Here is a 25210-nt window from a genome sequence, read left to right as displayed (position 1 = left end):
ACAGCACATTTTCCTTTTCCTCTGGGATCGATAAAAGGTCTTATTTTCCGGTCTCTACATAACCACCAAATATCTGCTCTCATCTGGGTTGGCTGTCGCAGTCCTGTTGGAAAAGTCTCGACACATAGTGAATTAGACAAATCTTTATAATCGAAATAGCTGCTATCACCCTGAAGTTTCATACAGGTGTAATTTCCCTCATATATTTGCACTGTTGGAGGTAATTGAGCTCTTTTAACCTTGGGAAACAACAAGTCTAATGTATGACAAGTTCCATTTCCAGGTGGGGCATAAGTCTTATCAAAGAGCTTTATTATGCAGTCAAATCCGACTGGATCATTCTCTTCTGTTAATGGAAATGGCACCGTAGCCAACTGCGGACGGGCTTCTGCACAGACTATACAATTCTCTTTGTTTAGACTTTTTACAGTAAATTGAAGCCATTCCAACCAAATGTTATCTCCATGAAATCCTGCTTCCAGGGCAATTTGATCAATAGAACTCAAACTGGTATACGGAATTACCCCTGTCTCAATTTCCTCGATATATCTTTCTTCCTGGATCTGAAACTCTGTTTCTGCTTGGACCTTATTTTCTGGAAAAGACAAAAAGAAAATTCCCTGCAGGTCTCTATTGGAAACCCACACACCTATAGTATATAGTCTCTCATCCGTCTTCATAGGTTCCTTTAAAGTAAATAACAATTTATTACAATTATTAAAGGTTTTACATTCAGATTGTAATCTTTTTACAGATTTTGATTTTACTCGCTCTTGCCCTGGGCATATCATATCCCAAATTTCGACTAGCTGTTGTCCACATAGCATAATCCCAACCAAGACATGATATTATACTTCGTTTTCCAGGGGGCTTTTCAGGCATTCAGCATATATATATATATATATACATTGGCCTTAGCATAGTTTCTTGCTTGCCCAATATTTTTACAATGAATCATTTTACACAGATCAATTTCAATGGAACTATCTCCTGTTAATGAAAAAGTCAGATTTTGTGCTTTGGTATTTTCCCATTTGGTCACCTTCTTGTTCTCATCCCACTTAGCATTAGCATAAGGAATAAAGAATTATTGTAAAAGCATCAGTCACTACCCAATAAACTATAAGCAGGCATCACCCCTTCATCCTACCTGGCCGTCAACTCAGGGTTCGGGGAATGGATTTCTTCACTGGCTTGAGACGAGTCCAACCTATCGTCTGGACCCCCCTTTGTACCCAGACTTAATGAGTGACTACCAGCAAGTGGTGTTACCTTCTTACAGTGTGACCGATGTATCCAACAACTCCTCTCAGCTATCTTACATGCCGTGGGGGTGGTTAGTAGTACTTGGTACGATCCTTCCCACCTCGGTGATGACCAATTCTTTCATTTGATTATCCTTATTAGTACCCAATCTCCAACACTCAATTTCTCAGAAATTGGCTCTTGTGCTTCTGGAAGACAATTAACAGTTTTTATTGATCTGGTGTTCAACATTTTTGCCATGTAATCTGCTAGGGTTAATTCCCTTTCATCATTTGCCTCTTTTACCTTTATCTGTGGCAAACTATAGGGTCTCCCATACATTACTTCAAATGGGGTGAGACCTTGCTTGTTGGGTGTAATACGCATACTCAATTTTAGCATAGGTAGGCAAGAAACCCAATTCTTCCCGGTTTCTGCCATGGTCTTTTTTAATTTATTCTTTATTGTTCCATTGTTTCTTTCTACCAACCCTGCTGACTGAGGATGATAGGCGCAATGATTCTTTAATTGTATACCAAATACTTGTGTAAATCTGGAGATTAGTTGATTGACAAAATGAGGCCCATTGTCACTGTATATTCTTTCTGGTATTCCAAATCTAGGAATGATTTCTTTTATCATGACCTTAGCTACTGTATCTGCATCTGCGTGGGCTGTTGGGAATATTTCTACCCATTTAGTTAATGCATCAACAATAACTAGACAATATCTCATATTTTCACATTTGTTTAGTTCAATATAATCCATGCAAATATGTTGAAACGGATACTCGGGGTTGGGGAACTTCCCAATAGCAGGTTTGAGATTTCCCTGTGGATTATATCGAGCACAGATAAGACAATTAGCACAAAATTTTTTAGAGTAATTTTGAAATCCGAATGTTGTAAATACCTTATCTATGATGGCTACCATCCCTCCTGTTGAGACATGGCTCAGCCCATGACTCAATAAGGCTGCATAGCGAAACAATGATTTCGGCAATATTGGTTTGTTGTTAATGTGAAAAATTTTGTTACATAGAGTCGCTTGTTTAGACCGCCAATATCGCTTTTCAGACATAGGGGCAGCCTGCTGCATATCATACAAAACCTGGTGATCAATTTGTATATCGTGAGTGATTATGGCAAACATCTCTTGAGCAATTCTTTTTGCTTCAATATCTGCACGGTTATTGCCTAATGCTATAGGATCTTTGCTGTTGGTATGAGCTGCACACTTTATTACAGCTACTTCTTTTGGTAGATTTATCACCGTTAATAGTCCTTCAATTAAGTCTTTATGATTTATCGGTTTCCCTGTGGAGGTAATCATACCTCTATTTTTCCATTGTTGTGCAAACACATATATAGTAGAAAACACATATTGACTGTGGGTATAGATATTTACTCGTTTGTCTACTGCCCACTTGCATGCCTCTATGAGAGCCGTTAACTCAGCCGCCTGGGCTAATAAATGATTAGATAATTTACCTGCCTTGATTAGTTCAGCATTGTATTCAATGTTTCCTTTATCCCTTTTCCACGAGTGACTAATCTCACATCGCAACACCATATCTCCCACAGACTTCCACTGATCAGTTTGCTGTTTACACAGAGACAAATGTGGTGTTATACCTTTAAAAAAGTGTGGTCATTCAGGGGGGTTAATATACAAGATAATGTCCCTTGTCCTTTGTCTGTCCAGTAAAAATATTCTGTCTGTATTACGGTATTTCGTTTGTCTTTTAAGTGTGATTCATAATACTCGTCTCCTCCTGCTGTTTTCTTTATACATTGTACAATGAAAATTATTTGAATGTTGAACTTGTAAATAATCACAGGTCTCAAATGTCTTACGTACAAGTTTCAAAACCTGTATTATGTTTCCCTTATTTTCAGTAAAATCTATGTTCAAGGCATAATAGTAACGATCATGCCGTCTTTGATAGTTATTTCTTCTTCCCACCGTAACATCAAACTTGTCTCCCACGGGTGCAATGTGCACTCCCAACTCTCTAATCAGATCTCTTCCCAGGAGATTTACGGGACATACCTCAGATAATATTACACTGGCGGTAATTATTTTTCCAAACTCTGGATGTTGTATTTGGAGGGGAACAGATAAGCTTTCGGTATGTGTCCTCCCATTTACTCCCTTTATGTGAATTTTACCAGTCCCTTTCTGTATGCCCGTACAGGAGGGATAATTCAATAGGGTTCGCGAAGCCCCTGAATCAACCAAAAATGTTACACGTTTGTTATTTACAATTAAATCAATTTCAGGCAAGTTTGACAATAACAACACATCATGAACATTACTGAGATCCAACGTCTCTTTTTCCTGTATTGGTCATTGCTCTGGGGAGTTCTGCTTTCTCTTGTCTGGTTCGGGACACTCTTTCGCCCAATGACCTTCCTTTCCGCAATTATAACATCCACGTGACCGTCTATCACCACTACCTCTTCTACCTCGGTATGACCCTCTGCCCCGGCCACGACCTGGAAATTTCTCTCTCCCTCTTTCTTTATTCCCTGTCAACGTTCCTTCATACTCCTCTCCCGCTAACATTACTCTCACTTTCTTTTTCTCGCTTTCTTTGTGCCACTTTTCAGAATGCTTAGCATATTCCAACACATCATTCAACATCGCAGTACGGAGGTTAACCATGTGTTTACTGACATACGCATTTATCTCTTTACGCGTCCCAGACACAAACGCATTTTTCAACTGCTGCTCATAAGCAGAATTTGGATCTGGATCGGGAGGTGGGGTTAAACCACCATAGATATCAAATACCTTTTTCAGTCGATAAAAATATTGATCCACATCCTCCCCATCCTTCTGTGTACATCTGTTTATCTCCGTCTAATTTGTTCTACGAGCCCATCTGGTCGTACAAACAGTTATAAAGACATTTAATCGATTATTTAAATCAAGACTGTCCCATAGAAGTGGGCTTCTTGGATTTAGATTATCGTACCCATTCCAGTTCCGTTCTACGGAACTCCAATCTGATTTGAAAACTCTGACACGCTCTCTCTATTTCTTCACCATTTAATTGATAACTGTTACAGAGCCCTCATATATCCTCACCAAACTGTCGAGGATCCTCTTTTGGACTTTTTACATGTTCAGTAGTTTTTTGGGTTTTTTTTTTAATATCTTTCTCTGTTTATGTTCTATGCACCTACATGGTTAATGGATGTTTATTACCGTGACCATCCTCTTGTCCACCCATTGGGTTTGGTACCTCTATCATAGGATATTGACCATCTATAGCATTTTTCTCAAATTGCCTGACATAATCAGCTCCTGCCTGACAATTAGTAATTATTCGATTCATTGCTCTGGTGACTGGGCCAGAGTATTCTGGGGGCAGAGTAGGTACAGGGTGAATCACAGAAACAGTAGTGATAGGGTTACTTGGGTTTAACTCTCTAAGATCTGGATAAATACGTTCCAGTACAGGCGGAGACAAATTAACCACATCCTTTGGACTGTTATCCGTTACCACAGGTTGCAAAGTAGGAGGGGAAGGGGCTTCAGCAACAGATGGATTATTCTGCTGTTTCGCCGCCAACGTTAAATTGTCATCCTCCTTTTCTTTTAACATTAGTATTTGTTGTGCCTTTTTTAGCTCTAAAGCCTGATTTCTTATGTGTGCTTCTCTAAGCCACCTTTCTGCAACCACTTTCCCATTTTTCCCATATTTGGAGGAACCCTTTTCCTTGATTTTATCAAGTAAGGTTATACATCCCCTTTCAGTTAATTTACAATCAAAATCAAATTTGCTTTTCCATCTCTTACAATACTTAACATTTTCTGGATTAAGTTTGTACATGAACTGTTTGTCTCCTTTCAGTGGTTTTTTCTTTATCCACAAGAAAACACTCTCATCCTTTTGTTTCTTTCCCTTACTGTGGGATTTCCCCATGATACAATCTCACCGCAAAGCAGAAAACAAGGAAAATCTTTTGGTATTTATAAGATACCACGTCTGGACAGAGTGAAATAAAGAGCCCTCGGTATTTATAAGATACCGCTTCTAGACAGAGTGAAATAAAGAGCCCTTGGTATTTATAAGATACCGTTCCTAGACAGTAGAGGCAGGAAAATCACTCTCGCAGCGAAGTTGTTCACTTGCAATCCCAGCACTTGATCACAGAGAGCTTCTCACAAATGCCGGGGGGCATATTAACAACAACCTTATTAACTGTTCGTTCGCCGTAAAGGACTCCTGAACAGTCATTCACACAGATAGATTCATTCAGACAAGATTTGTGACATGGGTTGGTATAGCTGTCCCTGGACCATAAGAGCTCTTCTCTTTAAGGTGTTGTGATACTCTTTCACAATAATACAAGCCACAACCAACCCCACAGTATTATCACAATTACAAACAACAATTCGTTATCACAAAAATAATGACTAACTACCTGTGCACATTTCTTCTGATCAGCCTCAGTACTCCAAGTACTATTTCTCATTATCGAATGCATACGCAGTTATTTATTTCAGTAGTCCCTGACAGACTTTGACCTCTTATAATATTTCCCAGAAATATTTTTCTACTCACATTTCTGAAGAGAAGACCGTACTAAATCTTCGGGAGGACGCTGCCGGTTTCAGGGACGATGTCGCGAAGTGCCTCTGATTAACAGCAATCTTAGCTGGAGGACTTTTATTACCCCAGATGCAGATTCTTGAGGTGCGGTTCCTCAGGACCGTCGTCCCTGTCTCCGGTCAGGACCTCCTCACACGGGGCACCAAAATGTTGGTTGAATTAATGGTCGAATTCTCCTCAGAAAAAGTTATTTCCTTTAATAGATTATGCGCATAATCGAGACAAGGCACACAACACACAAAAGTCGAAGCGTTGTCTGATTATATGTTTAGATTACATGGTTTCTATAGCATCTTATCTACTTGTAATAGCATGCATCATTATGATTGGTTACTTTTCAAGTAGGTTACACCTATTAAGCTGCATAATTAAAAATGGCCCAGACTTGACCTTTTATTCTATATATATATATATAGAATATCATAGAGGAAGCGTGCTGGCGGGGACTGGTGCATATATCATGGACATGACATTTTCTACTTCCTTATATGTAAGCAAATAATATTTTCGATAACATAAGTATTTTTCCAACAATCACCCAATGTCCTCTGAAACCTCCTAAACCCTCTGTACCGATTGAGCAGTCTACGTCACAACCACAGAGCTCTGCTAAAAGGGGAAGTAGCTTTATTCCCTAGGATAGTGAACCCATGGAGTATATACCAACCCTGGTGATTCCTGGTGCTTCTCATACTCCGATGGATGTCCAGCTGAAGCCTGATGATGACTGTTCTGTGATGGAATGCAGCTTCTGTGATTCTACAGCCTGTGGCAGTGTGGGTTCCTCCCATATGGATGAACTTCCTATTGCTTTCTGTTCAGCTGTGATTGCAACTCCTATCACTGCTACCTCAGCAAAGTATGATACACCAGAGACTACCATAGCCCCTAATATCTCCTCTGGACTGATAGCAAAGATACATGACCCTATTCCATCTCTGAGGAAGAAGGGGCCTTCCATCAGTGCTTCCCATACCCAGTCTGCTTCTCCCGTTTTGAACCAGTGCAGTTCTGGTACTACCCCCCTGCCCCCAGTAGTGCCCTGGGTACAGGGCAGCTATGTGACCCCTGGTACATTGTTAGGGATAGAGAAAGCACTGAATCATACCTTCTCATCAACTTCTTCAGCATCCAGTCCTAATTTGACCTACAATTGCACCACAGATAACCTTTCCTTCGATTGTGTTATTACCTCTAACGGCAATATAATCAGAAAGGAAGACCTGGAGATCTGTGAACAAGCTTTACCGAAAAAGAAGAAGAAGAAGAAGAAATCTCGTTAAGTACACCCTTCTACTCAGTTTATTAAAGGTGTACAGATTTTGTTCAGACTGTTTGCGTTCTGTGACCGCTCCTTAGGGAGGGGGTACTGTCAGAAACCAATATTTCGCTACCTGAACCATGGCTTTTTTATACCTGTGGCGTTTACATCTGCGACCACTAATGGCCACCCTCTGCCCTCTGGAACACTCAGAACTCAGGTGTGCCTTGTTACCTGGGTTGAGCCCTAGTCTACATCCAGCTGAGCCTTGTTATCTGGATTACCCTGCCTTTATGAACCTGCCCTGCCCTTCAGTCAGGGCCTTTGTATTGAAGTCTATGGACCTTCCTGCTGTGGCTCTGCACCTGTACTGTTCCTGGTTCCCTGCTTTGTGTCCTAATCAAGTGGATTCCCTGCTATTGTGTCCTGATCAAGTGGATTCCCTGCTATTGTGTCCTTCCAAGTGGACTCCCTGCTATTGTGTCCTTCCAAGTGGACTCCCTACTATTGTGTCCTTCCAAGTGGACTCCCTGCTATTGTGTCCTTCCAAGTGGACTCCCTGCTATTGTGTCCTTCCAAGTGGACTCCCTGCTATTGTGTCCTTCCAAGTGGTCTCCGTGCTATTGTGTCCTTCCAAGTGGACTCCCTGCTTTGTGTCCTTCCAAGTGGACTCCCTGCTTTGTGTCCTTCCAAGTGGACTGTATGCCTTTTGTACCCTTCCAAGCGGGCTGTGTGCCTTTTGTGCCCTTCCAAGCGGGCTGTGTGCCTTTCGTGCCCTTCCAAGCGGGCTGTGTGCCTTTCGTGCCCTTCCAAGCGGGCTCTCTGTCTGTCGCGCCCTTCCAAGCAGGCTCTCTGTCTGTCGCGCCCTTCCAAGCGGGCTCTCTGTCTGTCGCGCCCTTCCAAGTGGGCTCTCTGTCTGTCGCGCCCTTCCAAGCGGGCTCTCTGTCTGTCGCGCCCTTCCAAGCGGGCTCTCTGTCTGTCGCGCCCTTCCAAGCGGGCTCTCTGTCTGTCGCGCCCTTCCAAGCGGGCTCTCTGTCTGTCGCGCCCTTCCAAGCGGGCTCTCTGTCTGTCGCGCCCTTCCAAGCGGGCTCCCTGCCAAAAGACTTATTACCTGTATTTTATTTTGCCATACGTCCGGTTACTTGCTTAGACTATATTACCCTTATTTGCTGGTCCTGTTATATACATGAAATACACTGCATTACCTGGATTTCTGTTTGTGGTGTCTTTGTTTGCATAATCATGCACCATGGGTTACATACTGAACCCCAAGTATCCCCTGCGCATGGGCTCCTACCTGACCTGATCACCCGAGTCCTGACAGTAGCTATCTTGCAGCACAAATCTTTGTCGTATCAGGTACATTCTACCACCTTGGATCCAGAGGGCAGATACATATTGCTCGATGCCACAATTGAACATAAACGCATACTCCTGCCCAATATTAACGCTCCCAATGTTCCTAATTATCAATTTTATTGTAAACAGTTTGATCTGCTAACTACTGTTTTTACAGATGTTCTTAAGGGTGAGGATTTTAGTACGGTTCAGGACCTGCAACTTGACAGACCAGGACCGACTCAATGCACACTACCCACTGACCAGGCAGGTATTTAATTACTAGCACGCAACCTACACCTAGCTGATCCTTGGAAGGCAACTCACCCAACCACCTGTGATAACACACATGTCTAGTGCACAATATACTTCTTCAAGGTTAGATTTCTTCCTGGTTTCACATATCCTACATAGTTCCATTGGAGATATCCTCATCTCAGATCATGCACCCATTACCAGTGGCGACTCTAGAAACAATATATAGGGGGGGCACACAAGATACCACAGTCAAACTGGGGGGCATTAATAATTTCCACCATTAAATCATACCACTGAAAAAACGCACACACACACATATATATATATATTGCCAAAAGTAATGTGCTATGGAATGATACTTTTGTTCTTGGACAATACAATACTTGATCATTCAACATGGGAAGCCTGAAGCCACAATTTAGTACGACTAATCCTTGAAATCCTTTAAACACAATACCTTAACTTTTCCACTAAATGATTTCAGGGCCTAATATTAGTCCCTGCTGCCGATATATATATATATATATATATAAATATATATAAATATTAGACCCTGCTGCCGATAGCAGGTATAGATCAACACATTAACACACAAACCCAGCTTTGCATGTATAGATCAATTGAAATTCACTTGTGATCTCAGCACTGAAGGTATATATCAAATAAACAGAATCAGACATACAAATCCTGTATTTGCAGGTATACAATAATAATATATGAAATGTAGCATTGCAGGTATAGATCAAATCAATACATGGAAACAGCATTGCAGGTATTAATCAACTGAACAAGACATACAAACCCTGTATTTGCAGGTATACATAAATAATGTATGGAAACATAGCATAGCAGATATGAATCTACAGAAGAACACACAAACCAAGATTTGCAGGTACAGATCAATTGGAATTCACATAAAAACACGGAGTTAAAGGTATATTTAAAACCCCCTAAATTACAGGGATAGATCACAGGTTGCACACCCCAACCACGCTGCCCACATAGAACCTGGCCAGCACCCAGATAACACACATAAGATTTGCCATCTTTGTCCCATATACACCCTGCCTGTGCCATCCTGTTCCCCAAGGCTCAAACATCCTGCTAGTGCCATCTTTGCCCTTCCACAATTATACATCTATGATACACACAATCACATTAACTCATGCTCTCCCTCATTCAGACAAATCATCCACATATTAACTCATGCTCTCCCTCAATTCATCCATTTTAAGAAACTACACCCCTTGGAGCTTCAAATGAGGGGCTACATGTATTTCTAGGACAAAAGTTGAGTGCACAAATAATGATGGAATATGTCGCTTTGGCTTGAAAATATTTTTTTTCTAACCATAACAACATGTTCATTTGTGTATTGCGCACTCCAGGTTTGTACTAGAAACACGTGCAGCCCCTCATTTGATGCGCCAAGGGATGTGGTTTTTGCAAATGTGTACTTTTTGTGCCATAATTTAACTTCCTACGTGAGCAGTAATGCCACGTCAAGGCTTCAACCCTAATTACTGATCATTCACACGCCTTTCATATCTCCATTCACTCACAGAAGCACACGCCATTCTTTCCATACATTTACTCACAGTAGCACACACCATTCTTTCCCCTTACAATCCTAAAGAAATGATGGTAAAGGGAGAAGAAAAAATCACTTTTACAGCAAAAATAAATTTTGCAGTAAAAATGCAAGGCGCTCCAGGGATGATATGGTTACTCACATACCGCACAGGCTAAATGGCTGATTTTAATAATATTTGCAGTTCATCAGGATTTCAAAAATTGCCTCCCTCTACCGTTGGCTAAATTTAACCCAGTGATCAAAGGGATCATAGGATTAAAAATTAGTATCGGCCATTTTTAAAAAGGGAATGTGACTTTTTATAGCTATATGATCTCTGTGGTAACATTGGCTACAACAGTGATCATTTAGCTAGAATACTTAAACTTTTTTTTTTTTTTTTAAAGTTAAACTACTTTATGTTTAAATAATTTAATTTGGGGGTTTAATTTTTTTTACATTTTTATTTTTTTTAACTTAATATTTTTTATTCTTTTTTTACAATCTATATACCGTTGGAAAGGTGAGGCAATTACAAAAATGTAGCTGCTTAGATGCCTGAGATACAGGCATCTAAGCAGCATGCCCCCATATCTCTTTAACTGACAATTGTCAGTTGTTAATAAAGTTACGCGGTGACGTCATCGCGTCATTGCGGGAGACGTCACCGGCCGGATCGGGTGGCCCCGGTGATGCCCTTCAATGTGAGGGGCAGATCGCCGGGGTAGGTGGTGATGGAGGTCCACAGACCTCCATCAAGGTAAGATAGTGCTAGTGACGGCATGGTGCCGTCGTTAGCACCTGACTGGGACTGCTAGCGACGGCACCATGCCGTCGTTAGCAGTCAAGGACTGTCCTGGGTGGTTACAAATTCGGCGGGGGGGCAACAGGGGGGGCAAGAAATAACCTAGGGGGGGCAATTGCCCCCCCTTGCCCCCCTGTAGCGATGCCACTGTCAATTACACTTCGCTTGGACCTCCATGCCAAAACATCCTACAATGGCATTGGCAGTTCCCCCAGTGTCTAATCAGTGACCACATGGGGGAACCTTGTGGATGACAACATAGAGCACGTGAAGAACCCTGTACTTTTTCGGGAAACGGCTAAGGCAGTGCTTTAGTGGTGACATTATTTTGTACACAATGTAAATATAAAATGACGAGAAGACATACAATTTACTGGCATAAGACTAAACTGACAATCTGTCTGATGACACTATGACTGCCTCAGAGAGCCTATATATGACACATCTAATCCTACACCTTCTTAGTTATGGGTATTATGTGTACATGGATTATTACACAAGTGTTGCGTTATTTAAAAAAAAATCTGTTTTTGTTTGAGACTGTGGCCTGAGGGACTGTACAGAAAAAGACCCAGGTCTCCCAAAGCTGCTGGTACAAAACAGGCGATTTTGGATGTCATAATGAGTTGTTGGCACTTAAGTATACAGACTGCAAAGATGTGTGTGTGTTGTCCATGATACACAATGACTCAATCATGACAACATGTTTTAGAGGGAAAAATGTCAGACTACAATAGGCACATGGGCGGTGTTGACTTGGTTTATCAATTGTCTGAAACCTAACAAAACAAAAATTTGATACAAGAATGTTGCCATTTATTGAATACAAACGACTACATTAAATTTCTTTGTATTATATAAAAAGTCAAGCACCAGGAAGGATTATAACTTCCTTCAGTTCCAGTAGAAAGTCATCCAAGATCTCCTTTTTGAATAGCCCCCTTACCCCGCACTTCTGCAGCCTAAAGATATTGCCAGACACTGTGGCAAAAATTTCCCAGGAAGGATTCCACTAACTGTCTCCAGAAATAAACCACAGAGATGTTTGTAGGGTCTACTGGAAAATAGGCAGAAGGAAGGACAACAGCTTTTACTGCCCCTCTTCTCCATCTCTGCCAGCTCTCTGTAATCAGCAGTTGCTTCCAAAGCTACCACATGCAAGTGGACTTGGAAAACATATATTTTTATGTGGTGATTGCGGGAGCACTGCTGTTGCTGTCTGCTTAGGTGTCTGGGCAGACCAGCACAGCCACTCTGAGTCCCCTCTGAGCCTTTGATTGCTCCTACAAGAGCAATTCCACAGGCTCAACATGCAATCGCCAGTAAACCGGCGATCACATTCCCAAACTGCTGCAGAACCAAACAAAAGTGGGCAGATGATGATCAGATCACTCCTGGCCAATATGAGTGATTTGATCATCATGGCAGCCCCTGGATGACCCTGCCCTAGAAAGAGAGAGGGGTCATCTAAGGTAATTATAAGAAAACCCACAAATTAGAGACTTCTGGGAGGCGGGCCCTACAGATGGCCGCTTTTTAGCTGCGCTCCGCCACCTCCGTTTTTTGTTTTTTTTAACTGAATTTTTATTGAGATCAGACATAAAAATAACACAGGTATCCTCCATGTAATGCATAGGAGTAAAGACATAAAGAAAAACAACAGAAAAAAAAAATGCGCATTACAGTTGGACATTACTGCAAGTATACCGCCATACAATGCGGAAAAACAATGTAGAAATATCATATCGGTATAATATGTATACAATGTGTCACATAGATCTCGGATTTTACATTTTTAGGAACAGGGACGGGGGAGGGATGGGGGTGGAAGGAGAGAGAAAGAGAGAAGGAGAAAAAAAAAATAAAGGGGAAGGAGGAAAGAGCGAGAAGAAGAAAGCAGTAGAAGAGAGAGAAGAAGCCAAAAGGTAATCAGGATGCCAGAGTCGCCTTCCGGTACCAAATGGTCCGCAAATCTTTTAGGATATAACCACTAGGCATAGGGCAGAACGTAGCAGTATAATACTCATCCCAAGCCGCCCAAGTGTCATGAAAAATGTGTGGAGTGTTAGAGGCGGAATGCGCCATCTGTTCATAAGTACGGGTTGTAGTAAGCGCATACAAGACGTCCTGAATCGTGGGAGGGAGTGGGTCCTTCCACTTGCGCGCAATGCAAACCTTGGCTGTGATCAAGACATGACCCAGTAGTTTTCGCAGTGGGGAGGCTAATGATGGGGGAAACATATCTAACAATGCAATCTCCACCTCGGCTGCGACTGGAATATGCAACAATTCCACGATGAGATGAAAAACAGCTGCCCAGTAGGGTTTAAGCACAGGACAGCCCCACCATACATGGAGCATGGTGCCTACGTCCCCGCACTGTCTCCAGCATAAGGGGGAGGAGGAGGGGAACATTTTAGCTAGTCTGGAAGGAACATAATACCACCGAAAGAGAACCTTCCTATTGGTTTCGAAATGAGTAGCATTTTTTGAGACCCCCTGAAACGAGGAGAGGGCATGATACCAAGTTTGAACATCATATTCCCTGCCAAGTTCCTTCTCCCATTGTAGCATAAATGGAAGTTTGTCATCAGACCCGTGACCAAAAGAGCAGTATAACAAACCGAGATAGCCCCCGGAACACAAGGAGCTTTCAGGCAAAGCCGAACGATCGGGGTATCAGGACAGGAGGCAGGGAGGTCCCTCAGATGCTGCGAAAGGGCGTGCCGAACTTGTAGATACTTAAAGAAATCTCGACTGGGCAGGGAAAAAGTACTCTGCAGGTTTTGGAAAGAACGTAGACGACCCCCGGAGAACAAGTGGGATACCGAAGTGACACCACAACGTATCCAATTATCTAAGTGGACATGAGGGATAAGGGGTTTCAAAGAAGATAATGGGGCGTGCCCGAGAAGGTGATCAGGAAAATGCAACATGGATTTATGTTTGTCCCACACTGCCAACGAGAGCGAGGTCGTGGGTAGGGCATCCGGCAGTGGAGGTCTAGAATTCTTAGGAAGCCACAGAAGATTTCGTAACAAAAATGGGGAAGTAAACAAGGATTCATGATCCACCCAGGCCACCCTAGATGGTTCTGAAAAGAGAAGAAGGGTTTGAGCCAGGTTGGAGGCAAGATAATAGAGCCTGAGATTTGGAATACCCAAACCACCAAGTAATTTAGAGCGCTGTAAAATATGGTACGGAAGACGGGGCCGTTTGTGGAGCCAAAAAAATTTAGACAGTCTGGTTTGCATCGTGCGAAAAAATCCGGAAGGCAAAGCTATGGGCAAAGTCCCATAGAGATATAGCAATTTGGGGAGGGAATTCATTTTGAAAGAGACAATACGGCCAAGCCAGGAAATCTCCAGTTTTGACCATCTGTTTAAATCGTCACAGATTTCGTTCCAAAGTGGTAGGAAGTTGGATTTAAATAAGGAACCAGCTGACTTGGTAATGCGGACCCCCAAATATGTAATAAAGTCCGTACGCCAAGAATAATGAAAAGTCCCGGACACGGCGCTAATCACCGAAGTCTCGTATCCTATATTAAGAGCCTGCGTTTTATGCCAATTGATTTTGTAGTACGAGAGATTACCAAAAGTAGACAATAACGCATGTAGATTCGGAAGAGAATTGTTGGATTAGTGAGTGTCAGGAGGACATCATCAGCGTACAGACAAATTTTAGAGTCAACGGAACGTATGGGAAAGCCCGCAATATCGGGGTGATCTCTGATGGCAATCGCCAGCGGTTCCATGGCTAGAGCAAACAAAAGCGGCGAGAGCGGGCATCCCTGGCGGGTACCATTGCTAATAGCGAAGGGCTCCGAAAGAAAGCCAGAGGTATAGACTCGCGCACGGGGCCGGTCGTAGAGGACAGAAACTGCGTTAACAAATTTCTCAGGTAAGCCAAAAGCCCTCAACGTAGAGAGCAGATACCCCCAATGAATGCGGTCGAAAGCTTTCTCCGCATCTAAAGAAAGCATCACACAAGGTTTATTAGCAGATTTCGCGAGATGGGTAATATTAATGATGCGCCTCGTATTATCAGACGGTTGACGACCTAGGATAAAAACTACCTGATCATTGCGGATCAAGGCAGGAAGCAAGGTATTCAAACGGTTAGCAAGCAATTTGGAATAAAGCTTAATATCCGTGTTTAACAGGGATATAGGTCTATAATTTTCACAAGCCGAAGGGGACTTCCCGGGTTTAGGGATGGTGACTACATAGGCCTCAGACATTTCACCAGGGAGGGGTGTAGACTCCAAGAAACAGGAAAAGAGATCACTTAAGCGAGGAGCCAAAATAGATTTAAATTTTTGATAATAAAGATTGGAGAAGCCGTCTGGACCTGGGGCTTTATGAGATTTCAAGCCGGCAATGGTACGCTCTACTTCATCAGGTAATGGCGGCGCCACCAAAGCCTCCCACTGATCTGCAGGAAGCAGAGGGATTGAAAGAGAGGAGAGAAAATCAGCAATCTCCACCGAACGCGGTTGTGGTAAGTCCGTCTGTAGACGGAGGTTATATAAGGAGTCATAATATTTCGCAAACAGATCAGCGATTTCTTTCGGATTATACACCCTCACACCCTGAGAAGTCTGCAAATAATGGGTAGTACAGGAAGACGTCTGGAGTCGGAGCCTGCGAGCCAACAAGGAATCAGCTCGATTCCCTTTTGCATAATACTGCAGGTGAAGCCGACGTAACGCGAATTCCGTGTAATGTAGTTGAAGTTTATGTAATTCAGCTTTGATCTCCCGTATCTGATCCTGAGTGTCTTTGGACCAAGAAGCTTTATTGGTAAGCTCCAAGGACACCAGACGGTCAGTAAGTTCTGAGATTGTGCGTAATCTTCTTTTGAGCAGACGCAATTTTAATAAGATGACCCCGTATGACTGCCTTATGGGCAAGCCAGAGGGTGGAGGGTGAAATCTCCGGAGTGGCATTGGTCCGAAAATACTCGGCGAGCGCGTCCGCAACATCCACGCATACCTCCGTCTGTTGCAGGAGACTTTCATTCAGGCGCCATCGGGCTGACGGTGACAAGGTGGGACCATTGACCAGGGAAATCCACACAGGAGCGTGGTCAGACCACGATATATGTCCTATCTCTGCGCTTCGAATCAACTGCAAGACCTCACCATCTACCAAGAGCATATCAATTCTGGAAAAACTTGAATGAACATTCGAGTAAAAAGAAAAGTCCCTACCTAAAGGGTGTACCACACGCCATGCGTCAAAAAGGGAGTGTTGATGAAGCAAATCTTGAAATTTTTCACCTTGGTCCGTCAGTGTCCTCAAATATCTAGTAGACAATTTTGCGGAAGAGTCCAAGGAGGGAGTAGAAACGAGATTAAAATCCCCTCCAGCAATCACTCTACCCTGTCTCAGCCTGTGTAGTTTAGTGAATACATGATCACAGAAAGCGGTCTGACCGGAGTTAGGGGCATAAAGATTAAGGATAGTATAAGGGGTACCGTCAATACAACCCCGGACAATAAGGTAGCGACCCTTCGGGTCACGGGTCTGAGACAACAACTGAAAGTGAACTTGTCTACTAATAAGTATAGCTACACCCATAGTCTTGTTGGCAGCGCGCGCATGATATTCTAGGGGATAATATTTGGACGCCAGCAATCTTGCTTGGGATTTAGCGAGGTGGGTCTCCTGAATCAACACCACCGTAGCCTTACGCGTTTTGAGCTCCTGAAACAGCATCCGACGCTTATGTGGGGTATTTAATCCCCGAGCATTAATAGAAAGAAAGGTAATTTGCATCTTGGTACAATAGCAGAGGCAACTGGATAATGACCGACTGATCCAATTGGCAGAGAGAAGAAAAAATAGAAAGAGAGAGAGAAAAAGAGAAGAATGAAAAAGAGAGAAAGGAAAAGAAAAAGAAAAAAAAGGAGAGGGGAGGGACAACAAGGGAGGGACAACAAGGGAGGTAATGAGAGTTGCAAAAGCACTTCAAGAAATACCCAGACTGTGCACACAACTAATGGTTATACAGAACGATGTGTTCAAGAAATAGATGGAACCGTATAGGGGGACAAAGAAACCAGCAGTAGCTAGGACTTGCTGGCACACAGGCGAAACAGAAATCATGTAACTGAGAAATCCCCGGACATAGGGAAGCTAGAACAGCAAAATCAGGAAAGAACCCCGAGTAACAATAGCCGTACAATAAAAGTAAGACGGGGCGTGGCCTGCAGCTGAAGAGAGAGGATGCACGGCTGAGCTCCTCTCCAAATAACCCTGACGTTATCGGCACAAACCGGCTTCATACGCGGTTAAACCACCGGCAAGCTGGGTCCCGGGCTACCGTTATCCCTGGAGCCCGTACCGGACGTGATTCGCGCCGCGGATTTTGTTGTTTCTACAGACAACAAAGCGGCTCTGCAGAAAACCGCGCGAAACCGCCGCCATCTTACCTCCTCGCTCCCTACTCACCTTCAGCTGCACGGCACAGGAACAGCTCTATCGCATCCTGACAGCGGTCACACGGATCCCGTCGCTCCGGCAGTCGACACGACACTCCAGCACCGACACGCGGCGAGACACGGACAGGGTAAGGGACGTTTTCTCCCCAACCCTCCGCCATTTTCTTGTCACTGGCCCTTACACGCTACGGGGAGGGAGAGCTCCTGGCCGAGACACACGCCAATCCCTGCTATACTGCACACGCTGTCTGCATTTAATTTTTTGAGAATAGCACTGGGCTACCTGGTTACTGGGCATTTTAGTGTCCGAATTTTGGAGGAGGAAAGGGACAAGGAGGACAAAGTATAATAATTAAAAAAGAGGAAAAAAAAAAAAAAAAAAGAAGAAGGCTCTTTTCCACTATACTACAAAATTTACCTACTATCACTGGTGAGCAGTATTACATGATACCTGCCTCTATATCATCACATTTATATCTTTGATTGCTGAAGGGTATGTGAAAGTGTCCTGATACGGATCACTACGTTCCCTCCACATCTGCATCAACTCACATTATGCCCAGCCGGCGATCAAAAAAACAGACTCCACTTAAACTAACTACGTTTTATTCTCCAAAAGACAGCAACCCATCGCTATCTACTTTTCTTTCTTCAACGGACGCTACACACAGTGATTCTAATCCGCTATCACCTATTCATTCTTCTACGTGCTCAACTATGCCTCCCAAACCCACCCCAGCAGCCTCTCCTACACCCTCAGAGGCCGCTGCTTCGAACACATTCGTGGAAGACTCTAAACTCTCACCTACCATGGAAACTACTATTCACTCTCTATTTCAAGAATTCCGGGAATCCCTACAACAAGACTTTATGTCCTCCCTTAGCACCTTATCCAAAGAAGTTACCAACATAGGGGAACGGACTGCACATCTTGAAGAAAAGATGGGGGAATTTACTGACGCCCATAACGCTCTCGTCGACAATCAAAACGAAATGACTGATGATCTATTTGAACTCAAATTGAAATTGGCAGACCTAGAAGATAGATCTAGACGTAATAATATCAGATTCCGTGGTATTCCGGAATCAGTGCAAGCTTCTGACCTCAGGGATTTTCTCATGGCTTACTTTGCAATTCTCACACCTCAAGCAGACCAGCGGGATATGACTCTTGACAGGGTCCACAGGCTTCCAAAGCCCTCTCATCTTTCCAAGGACATCCTAGCTAGAATTCATTTTTTTCACTACAAAGAGAATGTGTTAAAAGCAGCCAAAAATCCTCCTACTTTACCTGACCGCTTCTCTACAATAACGTTATTTGCTGACTTGTCAGCAGCTACTTTGAATAGACTAAGAGCGTTTTCTACGTCCACCGCAATTCTGAGAGACAAGGGAATCCCTTATCGTTGGGGATTCCCTGTTAAACTTCTGGTAACCAGGAATGGAGTCACTCACGCACTTCATAATCCCAATGCGGCACTTCATCTTATTAACAAATGGTTCCCTGACTCCATGCAAGAGACTTCTACATCTCCGCAGAAGAAGAGACCTTCCCCTCTCCACCAGGAATGGACCAAGGTCGGAAAATCGACCTCCGTGGATTCATCGTATGGACAAAGACGCTCTCACTCACGATCCCGATCTCCTACTTAAGCACTAAGGAGTTCCAAGAAATGCACCTGTTAGCCGACTTCTCGCAATTTTGGATCTTCTGGACACCTCGTCTAACACATCCGGTCCTCCCACCAAACTACATTGAATGTAGCTCCAGCTTCTTCCTGACTGGACATTCTTTAGCCGCGTATGGTTAGTGATATCTTTCTACACTGAATCAGGGTTGGGCAATTGATTTTTGTCTCTGCCTTAATGTTCTTATGCATTTCACTTATATCCACCCCCTCACTTGCCACTGTAAACCTGACAGGTTTGGCATGTTGTCACAGAACACTACTGTTGTTATCTATAGTTAACCGTTTTCTGTTTTTGTTGCACTCAACTTGTTCGCGATTTTTCTATATGATCACTGTCGCTAATGGTATACTACTCCTTTTTTTTTTGGAGTTGGGCGGGTTCGTTACTTTACCCAAATACTATAAGTTATCAAGATGGTGATTAAATTATCTACTTTAAATGTGAAAGGTTTAAATAGCCCCTTTAAACGAAATTTATTTTGGAAAGAATGTCGCAATTTACAGTGTGATGTAATTTGTGCACAGGAGACTCACCTGCTCGACTTCGACACCTTTAGGGTTAAACATAAGAATTTTCCTCATATCTTTTTTACACCTAATACAAAAAAAAAAAGGGGAGTCCTCATAGCTATTAGGAACTCAGTGGCGTTTCACTTGTTTAATGTAACCTATGATGCTAACGGTCGATACATAATTTTGAACTGCGACATTAATAATGTAAAGTTTTCTATTGTATCACTCTATGCTCCTAATAGGCGACAGGGGAAATTTCTTTCTCACCTCCTTACTACTCTTGACAAACATAGATATGGGGCGATTATATAGGCTGGGGACTTTAACAAGGTCCTCTCCCCTTGCTTAGATAAAAATCCCCATGACGCCTCGGATAAAACCACAGACATTTATAACATTCTCTTTAAAGAGGACCTATATGATACATGGCGAACCCTTCACGCTGATGAGAGGGAGTATACGTTTTTCTCTAACCCACATCACACATACTCACGTATTGATCTTATAATGGTAGACAAATGGCTTCTCCAGAAAATTGTCTCTTCCACAATTGGAATTATATCGTGGTCGGACCACGCTCCTGTCTCCATCTCCATTAGGGAACAATTTAACACTCCGCCTACTGCCCCCTGGAGACTCAACCACTCTATTTTTGGTGATCCAACTGCTAATTCTACAATAGAACGGGACCTTACTGAATTCTTTCATTTTAACTCCCCTGCAGATACTAATGCTCTTACGAATTGGTGTGCCCATAAAGCTGTCTTGCGTGGTACTTTTATAAAATTGGCCTCGGCCCAAAAAAAAAGCAGATTAGCCAAGACACAAGACATTTTGCACAATATTAAACTCATTGAAGACACACACAAATTATCCAGGGACCCTACTTTGCTTAAGGAACTTAAATCATTACGTTTCCAACTATACCAACTTTTAAACTTTAAATTCGACTTTTATCTTAATAGGACGAGAACCCAATTCTACTGGCAGGGTAATAAAGCTGGCAAATTATTAGCGAATCGTTTTAAAACAAGAATAGCAAAAACTAAAATTCCATTTCTTTACAATAAACAGGGGAAGAAGGTGCTAAATCCACAAATGATCACAAACGTACTAGCAGATTATTATGGGGACTTGTACAATCTCCATCTAGACCCGAATACCCCCCAACCGACACCACTCTCCATTTCTTCTTTTCTGAAAGCTATTCATCTCCCCTCCCTTACCAATGACAATTTACTTCTTTTGAATCAGCCTATAACAAGAGAGGAGATTACATCGGCGATCTCCTCTTTGAAACCAAATAAATCCCCGGGCCCAGACGGATTTACAGGGGAATACTATAAAAAATATTTTATCTTATCTTCTCAACTTCACATAGTCTTTAACGAAATTTTTAATACAGGTATCATTCCCCCCGAGATGTTACATGCAATTATCATCACACTCCCTAAACCAGGTAAACCCCCTAACAGGCCCGAAAATTTTAGACCGATATCTCTGCTGAACGTTGATTTAAAATTGTATACTAAAATCCTGGCTAACAGGATCAACGATATTCTTCCGTCTTTAATTAATAATGACCAGGTTGGCTTCGTTAAAGACCGACAAACAGTAGATGGGACACGACGATTTATTAACCTGACTTACTGTGCTGAAACTCGTCGGATGCCTTCTCTGCTTCTCTCCTTGGATGCGGAGAAGGCGTTTGACAGGGTGCACTGGGGTTTTCTGTCATCGGTCCTCACAAAATTTGGCTTCACAGACAAAATTTTTTCAGCTATACAAGCCCTATATTCCAACCCTTCTGCTGTAGTTTATTCTTCAGGATTTTTATCGCGTAGATTTAATATTTCAAATGGCACTCGTCAAGGGTGTCCCCTGTCGCCCCTCATATTTGCTCTCGTGATGGAGCCCTTAGCTGAGACAATACGAACTGACCCCTCTATATCAGGTTTACAGATAGGCGGGAAAGACCATCGCATAGGCTTATTCGCTGATGATATCATTATAGCATGTAGGGATCCCTTGTCATCCCTCCCATCCATACTTGACGTTTTACAGAAATTTGGAGATGTCTCTTATTATAAAATCAACGAAACTAAATCACAAATCCTTAATATGGGTCTTTCTCCTCAAACAGTTAAAATCCTTAAATCAAGATTTCCATTCACCTGGACATCCACCTATCTCCCTTATTTGGGTATGCATTTGACGTTCCCTAGCGCACATCTTTTTGACGCAAACTATGCGGTGTTGTTGAAAGACATGAAACACACAATTTCTAATCTACCTTCTTTGGGCGTTTCTTGGTTAGGCAGAGTAGCAGCTATTAAGATGTTGATCCTTCCCAAGATCTTATATCTGTTCCGTACTGTTCCAATTTTTCTCCCGATAGCTTACATCCAAAAACTACAAAGCATCATCATGCAATATATATGGATCAGAAAAAAACCTAGGGTTGGGGCAAAAATATTATACCTACCTCCGAGGAACGGAGGTATTAGTTGCCCTTCTATTCTCCAGTACTACAGGGCCACCTTGTTAGCTCAACTTAAATATATCTGGAACCGAGACGTCTCAAGGCTATGGGTGGAGATGGAGTTGACGGAATTGGGCTCCTGTGGACTCAGTGATGTTTTTAGCGCTGCCTATCTGTTCCAACCCGTTTTGTCATATTCTCATCCTACTTTGAGAGCAATTTCACAATTATGGTACCAGTTTGTGATCCCCAACAATTTATTTCAAGTTAACCCGCTATCTTTGCCTATAAAAATCTTAGAGGCAGTGATCCCTGATCTGGCCTTATCAGGTTGGATCAACCTGGGCGTACAGCATATATCAGACATTTGGGAAGGTGGAACTATGGTCCCGTTTGCAATCTTGCATGACAAGTTCCATATTTGTAACAAAGACTTTTACAAATACCTACAGATACGCCACGCTTTTCAATCAATCACAATACACTCTACTTACACTGACTCTGATTTGTTTAAATGGCTGACACAACAAGGTAGACATCACAAAGGCATCTTGAAGTGCTATTCATTGTTACTTAAGCTTTACTTAGATCTTCCTGACCCCTACAAACTCAAATGGGAAACTGATCTCCATACTCACTTCACTGCACACCAGTGGCAATCGGCGCACTCGGTCATAACCTCAGTATCTAAATGTATTAGTCACCTGGAAACTTCCAAAAAACTATTATATCGTTGGTATCTTACGCCGTCGAGATTAGCGCTGTTTAATCAAACTCCAAACACCTGCTGGAGGTGCTCAGACATAGGTTCGTTTCTACACATCTGGTGGCAGTGCCCCAGAATACTGGCCTTCTGGAGGAGACTTGGTAAATTTTTGTCTACCCTTTGTAGGTTTCCTGTAATATTGGATGCCCCCCTTGCACTACTCAATGTTAATGTGGACCAATATTCCTATTTTCATAAAACTATCATTTTGCATGCACTGATTTCAGCGAGGCATAACATAACTAAACGTTGGAAGTCTAACCTGATACCTTCTCTTAAAACAGTTATTCACGATATAAATTCTAATTGTTGGCACGAATTTAAAATATCGACTGCCCAAAATACGACCACCGCATTCTCCTCCAGGTGGGATATTTGGTTGCATAGCGCACACAATACCGTTCAGCTCCTTTGACTCACGTATTTCATTAACATTGCTCGATTATACGTGAATGCAAGGTACAAGAGTGCGGATTTGTTTTCTGTTTTTTTTTCCTTTTTTTTTTTTTTTTCTGTTATATGTTGTTTTCAATCGATTATAACAAGCCTGCTTATTTCGAATGTACGATCTGTATACTGTAACTGCGTTATCTCTGTACATTTATACAAACATGTTTATATTTTTCCAACAAAAAAGAAAAAACTTTCAATAAAATATATGTTATAAAAAAATAAATAAAAGTAAACGCTTTTATGAACCTCATATATAGATGAGGATGTACGCAACAGAGCCCTGTAGAAGAGCCGATATATAAACAGTACATAAGTAGGTAATACAATCACTCAGCAACCTAATAAGTAGTTGCGTGTAACAATCACAAAAAACGAAAAAAAAAAAAACAAACAAAAAACAAAAACAACACTATAATAATCATAATAATGTAAGAAAACAGACAGAAGAATCTAAGGCACACATAACAACATCGGAGTATTCTACTCAGAGTATATAAAATATAAGAAACCTAGATGTGTGCAGTACATAAGCGTCGTAAAGGTTCATGTGACAGACAGTAAGTCCCGCACATAACAGGTAGTAGAATATGTATGAAAATATCAGTAAACAAAAACATGTGTATCTGTAGTGCATATCCATCGCAGAGATAAGCCCTCTGTGGGACAGAAAGTACAGTCCACCAAAGGCATAAAAAACTGACTGTTAAACGAGAACACCTGCGTTAGCAGCGTACCGTCAACACAGAGAGAAACTCTGTCTAAAAACCGAAGCCCTCATGGGACAAACCCAGCAATGTGTATGAATAAAAAAAAAAAATAAATAAAAAAAAAAACAAAAAACACAATAATAATCCTAAATAAGATAGTGTGAGAAAACAGACAGTAGAATCTAAGGCACACATAACAACCTAGGAGTAGTCTCCTCAGAGCATATAATATATAAGAAACCCAGAAGTGTGCAGTACATAAGCGTCGTAGAGGTTTGTGTGACAGATAGCAAGTCCCACACGTAACAGGTAGTAGAACATGTATGAAATTATCAGTAAACAAAAACACTTGTGTCTGTAGTGCATATCTATCGCAGAGATAAGCCCTCTGTGAGACAGAAAGCACAGTTCACTTATAACAGGTAGGAAACCAAGTGTAGATAGAATAGTTCAACACCCTATCCGGAACAAGCAGGACGTATACAAAACTGTCTGTTAAACAAGAACACGAGCGTGAGCAGCGTGCAATCAAATTACGCCCCCATGGGCCCCCCAGCAATGTGTAAAAAAAAAAAAAAGGGGGCTGAGATGTAATGTAAAATGGACACGTGGCAAAGATGTAGGAAAATACCTTGTGTATGTATATATGGAGCACCTTCATAACAGTCAAAGTATATACTAAACAATAAACAGAACCATAGCCCCAAAGTAGAAAGATTGCAGTCATGTCACAAGGCAAAGGTAGGAACGTCCACCATTAACAGAAAAAGTCAAAATAGACCAAAGCAAAGCAGAAACATAGGGCTTATCTGAGAGTCATGTAGACACAGGCGAAAGCCTGGAAGGTGAAATGGACGCCACCGAAGCAGGCTTTGCCTGGGAGCGAGAGTTATGCTGTTTTGTTGCCCTCTTTCTACTGGGTCTCGGTATCTCTTCATCTGTGGGTGAACGTCGAGGAACAGGCACAGAGTCAAGTTGGTCCAACGAAGTGATGTCTCCATGAACCAGATGCCACTGTTGCAGTAGATAAAGCCCCTCCATAGGTG

The sequence above is a fragment of the Sceloporus occidentalis genome, unplaced genomic scaffold, assembly GCF_023333645.1.
Source record: "Sceloporus occidentalis isolate IW3139 unplaced genomic scaffold, rSceOcc1.0.p SCAF_128, whole genome shotgun sequence".
NCBI lineage: Eukaryota > Metazoa > Chordata > Lepidosauria > Squamata > Phrynosomatidae > Sceloporus > Sceloporus occidentalis.
Note: the sequence above shows the minus strand (reverse complement) of the source record.